Source organism: Gorilla gorilla, chromosome 4 (assembly GCF_029281585.2).
Source record: "Gorilla gorilla gorilla isolate KB3781 chromosome 4, NHGRI_mGorGor1-v2.1_pri, whole genome shotgun sequence".
Lineage (NCBI taxonomy): Eukaryota > Metazoa > Chordata > Mammalia > Primates > Hominidae > Gorilla > Gorilla gorilla.
In genome coordinates, this window is record NC_073228.2 from 83306104 (window position 1) to 83319528 (window position 13425).

Below are 13425 nucleotides of genomic sequence, written 5' to 3' on the forward strand. Positions count from 1 at the left end.
TCACTGATGCTCCCAACCATGCCACACCCTTTATTATGTGCTCTCCATTCCCCCACCAACCATGCTCACCTCAGTTGTGAATTGCATGTTTATTTTTGCAGGTCTATTTTATCCCATAACTGTTCATCAAGATAAGGGCTTGCTCATTACTTTATCCCCAGCACTCAACCTCATCAAAATAAGGGCTTGCTCATTATTTTATCCCCAGCACTCAACCCAATGCCTGGCACATAGTAGGTGCTCAATAAAGGATGAATCTGAATTTACGGTGAGGAAACAGGTTCAGAGAGGGGAAGCAACTTTCCCCAAATAAATGGAAGAATCCGGCTTTACACTATGACCTGCCTGGCTCCGAAGCCGGTGCTCTCAGCCTCCCTGCTAGGTGTGTCCCAGCAGACACAAGCCTGGGGTGCCTAGACTCGGGTGGAGGCACCTATGCGGGCCCACTCCATCCCCTCACTGTGGTCTGATAGAGTCTGGCTGGGCAGAGTGGTGGCAAGTGCCTGTTGTATGAGAAAGAATCAGTGTTGACAGACAGGTGCAGGTACCCACAGCCCTGCACCAGTGGGAAGTGCACACCTGCCTAGATGGCTCATGGAGGCTCCAGGGGAGGAGCCGTGACTCAGCGGGTGCTCCCTCTCCCAGCAGCCAGCCACATGCTGACTCAGGTCCCTCACTTGCCCCACCTGGGGATCAATGACAGACAGCAATGGGGAGTAAGTTGAGGGTGTGGGAAGCAAGAGGGCTCCCACGACCAGAGAAAAGCTGTCCTTGTGCTGCCTCCAGGTCCCCATGTCCCCAGTGGACGATACCTTTGCCTCTGGGGATACCTTGCAAGTAGGGTCTTTGGTTCCCTCTCTGTCCCTCTGTCTGCCTATCTGGGTCCTTGCAGCCCTTCTCTCCTACTCCATCCACTCCCCAAATGGAGGGCCTGAATTTGGGATGCTGGCACTGGGTCCAGGCTGCAGCCTTGCATGTTGGCTGGAGAGGCAGTGTTGATTCTCACTGGGTCTCAGGTGCCGGGGTGCCGTGGGCTCTATGGTTTCCATTCCTGGTTCATTCTTTGGAGAGTTCCCATGGGAGGTGTTGAAGTTGGGGCTCAGAGGGCAGACTCTGAGCCCTGAGAGGCTGGAAGAGTGAGCCATGTCACATGACCTAGAAGAAATCATTCACTCAGGCCACGGCTGTTGGCCTTTCTCATCCCTGGCCCCATCTCGCCCAGTCTGCTTCCCATGCCAGGCAGAGAGCTTGGGAGAAGGGAAGAGATGGTGCCCTGCTGCAGCTGGAGCAAGACCTCCTATCTGGACCGTAGGAGCTGCAGGCACAGCAAGCTCCTCTTCGTATTGGAACAAGGCCAGATGTGGGGGGAGGAGGGCCAATGTGGCAGGGGTGACATGTGGGCAGCAGTTGGGCATTCATCTAGGGAGCCCTCTGTCTTTTTTTTTTTTTTTTTGAGACAGAGTCTCACTCTGTCACCCAGGCTGGAGTGCAGTGGCACGATCTCTGCTCACTGCAAGCTCCGCCTCCCGGGTTCACGCCATTCTCCTGCCTCAGCCTCCCAAGTAGCTGGGACTACAGGTGCCCACCACCACACCCAGCTACTTTTTTGTATTTTTAGTAGAGACGGGGTTTCACTGTGTTAGCCAGGATGGTCTCGATCTCCCGACCTCGTGATCTGCCCGCCTCAGCCTCCCAAAGTGCTGGGATTACAGGCGGAAGCCCTCTGCCTTTATGGCCCTTGGCAACAGTGCACGAAGGGGCTTCTCATGAGGAAACTGAGGCCAACTTTGAGGACCACAGGGGGAGGGAGGATGAAACTGGCAGGTGGCCCAGCCCTGCCTGGCTGGGGAGCTACTGCGCTCTCCACCCCACAGTGGTCCTCATGCACAGCTCACTTTCCCTGGCAGCTGGGAGGAATTCTGAGGGATGAAGCCTGCTGCCTCGGGCTGAGTGAGGCTTCGGACAGGGCTAGAGGGTGGGAAGTGGAGAAGCGGGGTGAGGACAGGGGTTGGAGTTTGGCACCAGGGCTGGAAACCAGGGCCATCTGTCAAGAGGCTTAGCTGGCCAGGGGTGCCCCAGCTGGGAGCTTCTGCTCAGTCAGGCGGGTCTCAGCTATTCTTAGGATCTCCCAACACAGATACATTTGCAGATGACAGAACAGGGTTCTGGAAGTGCCACTGTGCTAGCTCTCTCCAGGGTGGCCCATCCATAGCACCACCGACTTCCCCATCCAGCTCAGGGACCTGGGACCTGGGGCTTACATCCCGACCAGAGTGGCGGCATCAGCATGGGCATGGGGAAGAGGGTAACTTCCCAGGCCTTGGAACACATTGCGGCAGATTCTGGGCTTCCCAGCAGAGCTTGGCAAAGACCTTGAATGGTTTAAAACCATTTAAGAAAGTAGAAAGGGAATCAATTACACCCACTAGCCTTGATCTAAGAGTCTTCCATGTATTAACCATTCATAAAATGCCTTCAGTATTCTCTGAATATTGAATAAAAGAGAATTATATTCTCTTTTAATTTTCAAAACTTAAACTACCTGTTCAATTTTTAATTTAACATATTTTGTACCACCCATTTAAATATTTATTTAACACATTTTGGTAAATTAACTCACCTTTCATTTCAATAAATATATTTATAAAGGAAATCTTACATTACTACCTAAAAAGGAAAATCATAATCACTTGCCAGAAGCAGAAGGAAATGACATACAGAAATACTTAACTTCTAACTAGATGCTGTTACTTTCTAAAGGTGCTGAGCCCAAAGCTGGCTCTCTTTTTTGGAACAGGGTGATTGACAAGTGTGGTGGGGCGTTACAGAGGCCATAGTGTCCAAATGAGATTTCATCCTTGACTAATCAGAAGATTGAAAAATAGAAAAAGAGGCCAGGTTCAGTGGCTCATGCCTGTAATCCCAGCACTTTGGAGGCTGGGACAGGAGGATCATTTGAGCCCAGGAGTTCAAGATCAGCCTGGGCAACATAGGGAAACCCCATCTTTATGGAAAAAAAAAATTAGCTGAGCATGGTGGTGTGTGCCTGTAGTCCCACCTACTTGGGAGGCCGAGGCTGGAGGATGGCTGGAGCCCAGGAGGTCAAGGCTGCAGTGAGCTGTGATCATCCCACTGCACTCCAGCTTGGGTGACAGAGTGAGACTCTGTCTCAAAACAAACAAACAAACAAACATGGAAAAAGGAAATCTTCTCTCCAAGTGCTTCATTATTATTATTGTTATTATTATTTTGTTTTTTTTTTTTGAGATGGAGTCTTGCTCTGTCGCCCAGGCTGGAGCACAGTGGCATGGATCTCACCTCACTGCAACTTGTGCCTCCTGGGCTCAAGTGGTTCTTATGCCTCAACCTCCTGAGTAGCTGGGATTACAGGCGTGCGCCACCACGCCCGGCTAATTTTTTGTATTTTTAGTAGAGACGGGGCTTTGCCATGTTTCCCAGGCTGATCTCGAACTCCTGAGCTCAGGCAATCTGCCCGCCTCGGCTTCCCAAAGTGCTGGGATTAGGCGTGGGGCACTGCGTCTGGCCACTTCAGTATTATTTAACAGTCTTTGAGCATCAGTGAAAAGCTCCTCAAGAAATACCAGTCATCTGTGCCACCTACACATGCAGGCATTGCCTCTTTCAGGCCCTTGCTGACCATCCTGGCAAAGAGATTTCCTTACCTTTAGCTCCTTTTCAGCAATGAGCATCTTTCTGGAATGACTGGTATCTTTCTTCCATCTCGTATGTGTTGGGATCCTACTTGGACCAGACGTGGCGCTGGGCACTGGGGCAAGTACAAGATGAGCAGGGGCAGGCTTAGAGGAGCTCTTGCTGCCAACAGAGAGAGATTTCTTCTTTTTTTTCAGTACGTGAACTTTTATTCTTCATCAAGTGCTTCATAGAGCCATGGAGATAAGTGTGAGGCACTATAAGAGAGGACAGTACACACCCAGGGGGCGAGAGTACAGGAAGACGGAGGAGGAGGCACTCAGAGGGGTCACTGAAGATGAGTAGTTTTCTGTGTAGAAAAGATGGAGAGTGACATTTCAATTAGAGGTCATTGCAAATCTCGAGTATTCTTAGAGGGAAGAAGGGCATTTGGGGAGCATTGTATGATTTTCTAGGGGGTCTGGGGGATGGTGGGAGATGGGGCAGGAATGGAAAGATGGGGATGGGCCTAAGTGCCAGGAATGTGGACCTTATCTTGACGGTGGAGGGAAACTGGTGAAGTGATGTTGTCAGACATGGATTAGAAAGATCATTCTGGCTGCTGTGCAGGAAGAGTCAGAGGGACATGGGAGAGGCAGGGAGGGCAGTTAGAAACTCATGGCTAAGGTCTGGGTGAGGGCAGAGTTGACGGGGAGTTAGGGGGCTGAATGATCAGAGGCAGCCGAACATTTTTTGAGCATTTCTCACAAGTCTCTTACTAGGAGATGGACAAACTATTCATATCAACCTTTATCAGAGGAGGAAACTGAGGCACAGAGTAGTTAAGTAACTTATCAAAGTCACACAGCTCATGAGCACGATGGATCCAGCTCATGAGCTGGATGGAGCTCAGGTAGGCACACCGGAGACCAGTGTGTTCTTCACCATTCTCTTCTGGCCTTGGTGACCAGAATATACATCCAAGTTTCTGCCAGGAGCCGGGATAAGTCATACATCTCTGTATCCCCTCCCGAGCTCTGTATGGGGTAGGCACTCAACCAAGGTCAATTCCACACTCCCTGCTGGGCCCTGCAAAAGGACCAGGACAGTCGAGTCACTTGCATTCCTGCTCAGAGGTCAGCTAGTGTCAGCACCACCTTGTTTATTTGGTCCACTTTCTTCTTCCGGCCCTTTGGGTGAACTCTGCACGTTGTCCTTGAGCGCCGGCGGGCACGGTCTCAGTGCCTCTTTCCATCTTTTGGCCATGCCAGTTGTCTCCTCATCAAACTGGAGTCTCCCAAGGGCAGAGCCTTAGTCTCCGCAGAAAGCCTTGAGGATCCTGAGAGCAAGGACTGGTTTTCATCCATTTGGGGCTCTACAAGGGCAGGGGTTGTGCCTCCCCCTCCTCTGTGATAACTCCTTAGTACCCTAGTTCCAGCTCAGCCCACAGGGGGCACAAGGTGGGAGCAAGGAGGGATGAGGGATGCAGACAGCAATGATCATCAATAGAGGAGGTGACTCTGCTCCTGTGAGTTTCTATCCCGAAGAGGCTAAGTCTCAGACCTGCTGTTAGGGCCAGCCGGAGACCAGACTCCAGGATCTAGGTCACCCCTGTGGCAGTAGAGCTGATTTATGGTGGCCCTGACAGCCTAATATCATCAAAATATCCCACACAATGGAGAGAGGCTGGGCCACCCCCAGGCAGTCACCAAAGGATGCTGAGCCTGGGGCAGCTTGGCTGCCTCCGTATCCCAGACCTCCCTCGGGTCTGTGGGGGGAGGCTGGCAGAGACCAAGGGCACACCCAGGTGTGCCACCTTCAGCTGGGAGTATAAGTAGGCAGCCCCAGGGACAGCTCTGTACCCTGCACTTGGGAGCCGGTAGCACTCCTATCACCGCTTCTCAACCCGTGAGCTACCAGCTGTGTCATGAGCTGCAGACAGTTCTCCTTGTCCTACTTGAGCCACAGCGGCTGGGGTGGTGGGGGTGGCGTGGGCAGTGGGGCCAGCATAAGGTCTTCCTAAAGCCGCTTCAGCTCCTCAGGGGGCGGTGGAGGAGGGGGCCGATTCAGCTCTTCTAGTGGCTCTGGTGGGGGAAGCTCTCGTGTCTGTGGGAGGAGAGGTGGCAGTAGTTTTGGCTACAGCTACGGCGGAGGATCTGGGGGTGGTTTTAGTGCCAGTAGTTTAGGCGGTGGCTTTGGGGGTGGTTCCAGAGGTTTTGGTGGTGCTTCTGGAGGAGGCTATGGTAGTTCTCGGGGTTTTGGAGGTGGCTTTGGTGGTGGTTCTGGAGGTGGCTTTGGTGGTGGCTATGGGGGTGGGTTTGGGGGCTTTGGAGGTGGTGCTGGAGGTGGTGATGGTGGTATTCTGACTGCTAATGAGAAGAGCACCATGCAGGAACTCAATTCTCGGCTGGCCTCTTACTTGGATAAGGTACAGGCTCTAGAGGAGGCCAACAATGACCTGGAGAATAAGATCCAGGATTGGTATGACAAGAAGGGACCTGCTGCTACCCAGAAGAACTACTCCTCTTTTTTTTTTTTTGAGACGGAGTCTCGCTCTGTCGCCCAGGCTGGAGTGCAGTGGCGCGATCTCGGCTCACTGCAAGCTCCGCCTCCCGGGTTCACGCCATTCTCCTGCCTCAGCCTCCCGCATAGCTGGGACTACAGGCGCCCGCCAGCACGCCCGGCTAATTTTTTGTATTTTTTAGTAGAGACGGGGTTTCACTGTGTTAGCCAGGATGGTCTCGATCTCCTGACCTCGTGATCCACCCGCCTCGGCCTCCCAAAGTGCTGGGATTACAGGCGTGAGCCACCGCGCCCGGCCCTCTTACATTCTTTATCTTCCAAAAAAGGTAAAATGCTAAACTCTAAACTCAGATAATAACCAGGGAATCCACCTTTTGGAAATGTACGCTTTCATCAGAAACAAACTTGTGTTTGGTTTCTGGGGATCCCAGGATAGGACTTTGGCCTGTGCTCTGAGCATTCATTTCCACTTCCTCAACTTTCAGAGTTTGGGCAGAGCAGAGAGGAGGCCTGGGTTAACATGAGCTGAGCTGGGACTGGATGTGGAACCTCCTTTAGGTCTGGTCTAAGTCAATACTCTCTCTTCCTTTGCACTTCTCCTGGGCTTCTTTAGGAGTGTATCTTGATCTTTTAAGGTATTTTGGACCCGATTGTACATGTTGGTTATTCAAGTGATGGAGAAGATCCGGAACTCTGGGAATGGAAGCTATCTATTCATCCATCCATCCATCCATCCATCCATCCATCCATCCATCCCTCTCTCCCTCCACCCACATGTCTATCTATCCATTTATTCAGCCACTCAGTTCAGTGAGTGCCTACCCTCAGGGTTGCTCTGGGTAGACATAGTGATGTGCTAGACTTTGTTCTGGTGGAGCTCACAGTCTGGCTCTTCAATATTCTCAGTGATTCCTCTTGTTTTAACTTCTGCACGTCTCTGGATGTGCTGTTTCTTCTACTTCAAACCTCTTCCATTTATTTACTAATGTTACATCTTAGCCATCCTTCAGGGCCCAATTCAATTGCCAGCCACCTCCTTCCTCAAGTCTTTCTTGATCTCCCATTGCCATAAGCCGCCTCTCCTTTCCTTGAACTCTTTTAGGACACTTTTGACTTTGTAGTCAATGGTGGGCTCCTTGAGGAACAGGATGTCAGTAATCTCTAAATCCTACAATATCCTTTGCAGTAGATCTTCAAATATTTGTTGAATGAATGAGTGAATGAAGGCTACACCAAACATCTTCGCTGAAGGCTGGAAGGGGTCTGTGCCATGTCCCAGCTGTTGGAAGTTCCTCATTCCTCTTGAGAATCTTCCTGGATGGAATCCTCACCTCCTGTGGCTTTGCCTGGCCTCTTGCCCTCCCAGCAGTGGTCCACAGCATGACTTCATGGCTGTGTCCTTTTTTTTTCAGATTGTGGACCTGACAGTGGGCAACAATAAAACTCTTCTGGACATCGACAACACTCACATGACACTGGATGACTTCAGGATAAAGTGAGTCCTGCTACTCTTTTCCTCTCCTGTCTTCAGCCCTTTCCCTGAAACCTCAGCACTCTGGAGGTCCTGGTAGGGCCTGGTTCCCTCTTGATTGTTTTCTACCCCTGGATGGTCTGCAGGTTCGAGATGGAGCAAAACCTGCGGCAAGGAGTGGATGCTGGCATCAATGGCCTGCGGCAGGTGCTGGACAATCTGATCACGGAGAAGTCTGACCTGGAGATGCGGTATGAGACTTTGCAGGAGGAGCTGATGGCCCTCAAGAAGAATCATAAGGTGGTAGGGTGCTGGGGCTTATGGCTTACCGGGGAGAGGGAGGAGCAGAAATGCAGAGACAGCAGGGGAGCTTTGGAGCATTACCTGGGAGACACCCTCTCCTTTGCTCTTGAGGACACTTTCAGCTTCTCCTTGGCATCACCTGTGGTAGTGGGTGGGCTTTGGCTTCACAACTGTGTCCCCTTTTTGTACCCTGGGGGGACCAGAGAGAGAAATTTGAAAGGTGGTTCCGGGTACTTTATCCCTGACTTTATCTCCCTTTCCTCCCTGGCAGGAAGGAAAATTTTCGAGTGGTCAACAGTGTCAAATGCCATGAATAGGTGGTGGATGAGAGAGGGAAAGCCACTGGAGTTAACTGTGCATGTGTGCACATGTGTATGCTTGCTTATATTTGGAAAGACCTACAATGTTACTGAGTTCTTATTCTGTGTCAGGAACTGTGTCATGTGCTCTACAAGTATGACCTCATTTCTTGGGTTGACTGATGAAAAATAAAAGAGTGTATGACAGTGGTAGGGATAGAACCAGAGTGCTGGAGGTTAAGGAAAGGGTGACTGGGTGGATACAGGCAGTCATTGCAGAGAAGAAAGGTGATGCAAAGAAGGAAATAGAATGTTAGGTAGAAATGTAAGAGGAAGGGAAGTCTGGGGAGCTCACTTAGGATGACTTTGATTTCAGTAAGGTGGGAGGCAAGATTGAGTAGAGGGAGCATGAAAGAGCAAAGAAGGTATGTGACAGATGTTGTGGGGAATGTGATGGGGGAGCCAAAAGCTACATGTGTAAAACGATATAATCAAGACCTCTTCTATCAAGGCTCAGAAAGGCAGAAAACACAAATACAGAGGGCAGGGGTTACTTGTGTATTGGAAAATGGTTAAGGTGGTTGAGAAATTGGTGCTCCCAACCCCCTATTCACTTTTTCTTAATCTTGAATTTACAATAGCTTGATTTCTTTCAAGATCCTATTTCAAAAAGACAATTGTGACAGCTAAAAATCCTTCCTCTAGATTGGGATGTCATTGATGTGTTGTCAGAGAAAGCTTTGGAGGCTTCCAGCTCCCCTCCACCTTCAAGAAATCTGAAAAGAGCCAGGCGCGATGGCTGACACCTGTAGTCCCAGCACTTTGGGAGGCTGAGGAGGGTGGATCATGAGGTCAGGAGTTAGAGACCAGCCTGAATGGTGAAAACCCCCTCTCTACTAAAAATACAAAAAATTAGCTGGGCATCATGGCGCATGCCTGTAGTCCCAGCTACTTGGGAGGCTGAGGCAGGAGAATTGCTTGAACCTGCCAGATGGAGGTTGCAGTGAGCCGAGATCGCGCCACTGCACTCCAGCCTGGGCGACAGAGCAAGACACCATCTCAAAAAAAAAGAAAAAGTAATCTGAAAAGAAAACTAACTCATGTAAGTAGGTCCACAGGGCCATTGTCTCTGCCCCTCCCTAAGTGGCTTTCATGGAGAAAAGATAACAGGGAGTGTGTCTGACCTACAAACAGATGGAAGATTGGTATAGGGTGATGCTATCACATGAAATAGTCTGGGGCTAGGGACAATTGAAGAGATTATACTGCAGAATGAAGACTAAGCCTGGCTGATTAATAGCAATACGAAGATGACAGCCACTGAGCTCAGGGATCATAAAATTCCTAATAGTGTTTGCAGTGTGACTCTCAAATCATTTCTGTGCAGATTCTGTCTGGCTAGTGAGTACTGGAAATTTCAGATATTCATAGGTTCTTATCCCCATCTAAGTCTTCGAAGAGTTTGAAATCCACTGTGCTTTCTTTTCCCCTCGCCTTGTTTTTCCTTTTTCCCTTCCCTTGAGTTCTCTCTTTTATAGATTTTGCTGGGTACATTTAAGTTTGTAAGCTACACTGAGAAAGAGCAGTTCTGAACACAGTCATGAGTAAAGGCAATGAATTGGCTATTTCAAGGTTGAACTGGGGAGTCAGCTTTGCTACTAACTGGCCATGTAAGCTTGGACAAGTTGTTTCCCTCTCTGGACTTCAGTTTACACATTTTTTAACTGAAGGGCTTAAACTAGATGAACTAAGGGTGTGTATTAGAAGCGAAAGGCAGTATGTTTTTGAAAATCTGGATACCCAGGTCCCCTTGTTGGAGCCTCATTAGATATGGAGTAGGGCCCAGGTATCTGTGGTTTTATAAAGTGATTTAATTCCCCCTTTAACTTCTGCCGTGATTGAGGGCTTCCTGAGGCCTTCAGCAGAAGAAGTTAGCACTATGCTTCTTGTACAGTCTATAGAACCATTAGCCAAATAAACTTCTTTCATTACAAGTTACCCAGCATTTGGCATTCTATAGCAATGCAAAACAGACTCACACAAGGGATCTCCAGTTCTAGCATAATATGAGGGGAGGGTCAGGGGAGCGGGGGATAAAGAAAGAGAGAGCACATATATGTTTTACTCTCTGGAAAGGAGGCTATCTATTATTTACACAGTTGAAAACTGGGGAGCCAAGACAATAGTGTAATATTTTCACATTATTAATGTATAGATGTGTTTTGAAAGACTTAGCAGTTAATGCACATGGGCACTCACCTGCCTTTCCCAAAGAAATAACAAAATTGGAAAAGAAACAGGGCAGAATAAAAGCAGGGCCTTCTTCAGGTAATGAATATAGACATGTACCAGTCATGGGCTCAACCTTCAAGAAGCTTGAATTTTGTGCCCCATCTTTTCCTAGCTTTCTGACACTTGGTAAGAACTCCCAGACTCACTGACACTTAGGTATTCAGACTTACTGTGTTTAGAAGTGTTATTCTGCCAGGGAAATTTGCATTTTGAGGAACCTATGCCAAAGAACTGCATTTTGAACCAATGTTTATGGGAGAAATGTGGGGAAAGGCTGCCTGCCAGGAGGCTGAAATCTGGTTTTTGGATGCCCATGATGATGTGGGGGGAACCAAATAATTGAGAGTCTATAGTGGAAATGGATGCCTGCAATGGGCGTCAAGAATAGGGCAGGGGGCTTTAAGAAGCAGTGGGGAGTGGGCCTTTGTATAAACCCTACATGGTGAATTGTTCACTCCAGTAGTAGCTGGACTAGAGATAGGAGGTTAGGGAAATCAATGTGGATGCTTCAGGGTGAAGAATTCCTAAGCACAAATTTTAGTTTGTGGGACAACTGAGAGGGCACACATATCCAAGTTCCATCCTTTTTGAAATGGATTGTTGATAAGGCAGTATTTCCTAGTTGTTCCACTGAAAGGAAAAGTCCATCTCAGCCAAGTGGACTGTAAAATCAGACCTACAGGCTCCTTATCTCCCAGTAACTCCCAAATCCCTAAGGTGTGAGCTCAGGCCTGACCCAGCGCCAACAATGTGGCTTGGATGTGGCTAGAAAAGCCCCAAGCACTCCCCACGGCTGGCTATTTGCCATGTGGCTCCGTTAGCAGTCAAGAGGAGATTCTCCTCTAGGGCCTTCTTGTTGCACAGAGTAGTTGCACACTCTCAGGATAAAGAGCTGGCTTATAACTATTTGTGACTGGAGGGGCAAGTTCTTTACTCTAAAAAAAGCGACCCTACTCATTGCCCCTCTCTAGGCAGACGTGCACTATCTCAGCTTCCATAATTCTCTATTTAAAATGCAGTTGCTCTGCAAGCATTCACACCTTATTATCATCTAAAATCTCTTGAGCTGCTTTTAGATGCTTTTTGAGAGTGAAGCTCTGGGTTAACAGTTTAATGCAGTGGTATTTCGCATGGTCCGCAGACCAGCAGCAGCAGCAGCAGCATCTGGGTACTTGTTAGGCATGTAAACTCTCAAGCTCTACCCAGACCTAAAACTCTACACATGAAGCACAGTAACTTGTGTTTTAACAAGTGCTCTAGGTCATTCTGATGCATGCTAAGGTTTGAGAACCCCTGGCATAATGAGAGGAATTTGGGCTTTGGGGTCAGACACACCTGGGTTTGAATCTGATCTCCATACTACCTAGGTAACCTAGGATAATGACAAGAGCTAATATTTATTGAACAACGTGCCGTTTATCAGATAATGTGCTAAGCACATTTAAGGGCTTATCGTGTACATATGTATAGGTGTGTGTGTGTGTGCGTGTGCATGTAGAATTCCTATGGATTAAGATACTATTTTTATCCTCAATTTAGAGGTGAGGAAGCCGAAGCTCTGTAAGTGAGTTGCCTGAGATCCCATAGTGGTGGCGCTCAGCTCAGGTAATCTGGCTCTAGAGTCTGAGCTTTTAAATTTCTACTCAACCTAAGCCTCAGGTTCCTCATTTGTAAAATGAGGCTAGTATTACCCTACTTTGGAGTTTTGAAGAATAGAAATAATAAATCTTGAGACCAGTTCTCACTAGGCAGTCTAGAGCAAATGCTTTTAGAAAGAACCCCTTCTGTAGAATCTACAGCATAGATGGTGCTTTTTCATAAAGATGTCACCCATAGTGTAACTAGGGCAGCAGGAGAGAGGCACAGCTGTAGGAAGAGTCACACAAGCTGCAGCTTTAATCCAGGCTAGGCCCCTTCCTGCTTACCATCCCCACCTTTCACCCAGGCCTAGTGGAGTTAAGGGAAGCAGCCCTCTCTATGGAAACTCCTCCTCTGCGGTGATTCAGGTAGACCCCAAGGGATCACCTTACTGGGAAACTGGGGCTGTACTGCACTCCTCCATCGGTGATCTCTGGTGAGAACAAGATTGACAGAGAGGCTTCTCTCCCAGACATACCCTGCAAGCAGTCTAGAGATCCACACACCCTGTTAGTGAAAATGACAGGTGACGTGGGTCTCAGAAAAATGCCTCTTCTTTTCTCATCTTCCTTATAGCTCCTAATTGGCTTGGGGAACAGGTGTAAGAGAGATTCCTTCCTATGCTTCCTATTGAAAGGTTGCCATGGAGACCAGGCCCAGCCTTTGCCTCTGCCCTATTGGCAGTGAACAAATGGCTCCTGGGCTCTTATCCTCATTATTGCAAACCCCCTTTCCAGTGGTTCTCCCTATCTCAATGTTGCCTATAGTAGAATAAAAGTAATTCATTCATTTAAACTTTGTTAGTTGAGCATCTACTATGTGCCGAGCACTGTTCTATTTCTGGAGAATCAGGGGTGAATAAAACAAATGCCTCTTGAACTAAATTAAATTGAATCAGATTGAACGGCTCATCCCTGGGCGAGACACTGAACTAACTCAGTGGTGCAGAGGATCCCAATTGATTTCACAATAATTCATTTCACAAATATTTATTAAGCACTTACTCTGGACAAAGCACTATTCTAGCTGCTGAGGATACAGCAGTGTCTAAAGCCTTTGCTTTAAGAGAACATACTTTCTTAAAGAGGAAGACATAAAATAAGTAAATATATAAATAGGATAATGATATTAGATGATTATAAGTGCTATGAAGGTAATAATTTAGAAAATGACTAATGGGATATAAGGCTACTTTAAACAAAGAGGTCAGATCTCCTAATGAATCTGATTTGAGATCAGAAAGATGAA

At 48.3% G+C, this 13425-nt stretch overlaps 1 long non-coding RNA gene across 1 annotated transcript; it reads right to left on the reverse strand.

The window, feature by feature from the left end:
* Positions 1–29: 29 nt before the first annotated feature.
* On the reverse strand, positions 30–12784 carry LOC129533373 (uncharacterized). The gene is made up of 4 exons (XR_008679576.2): positions 12570–12784; positions 8030–8138; positions 3684–4021; positions 30–1155 (listed from the first exon to the last, which is right to left on the reverse strand). It is a non-coding gene; the product is annotated as an uncharacterized lncRNA (long non-coding RNA).
* Positions 12785–13425: the final 641 nt, after the last annotated feature.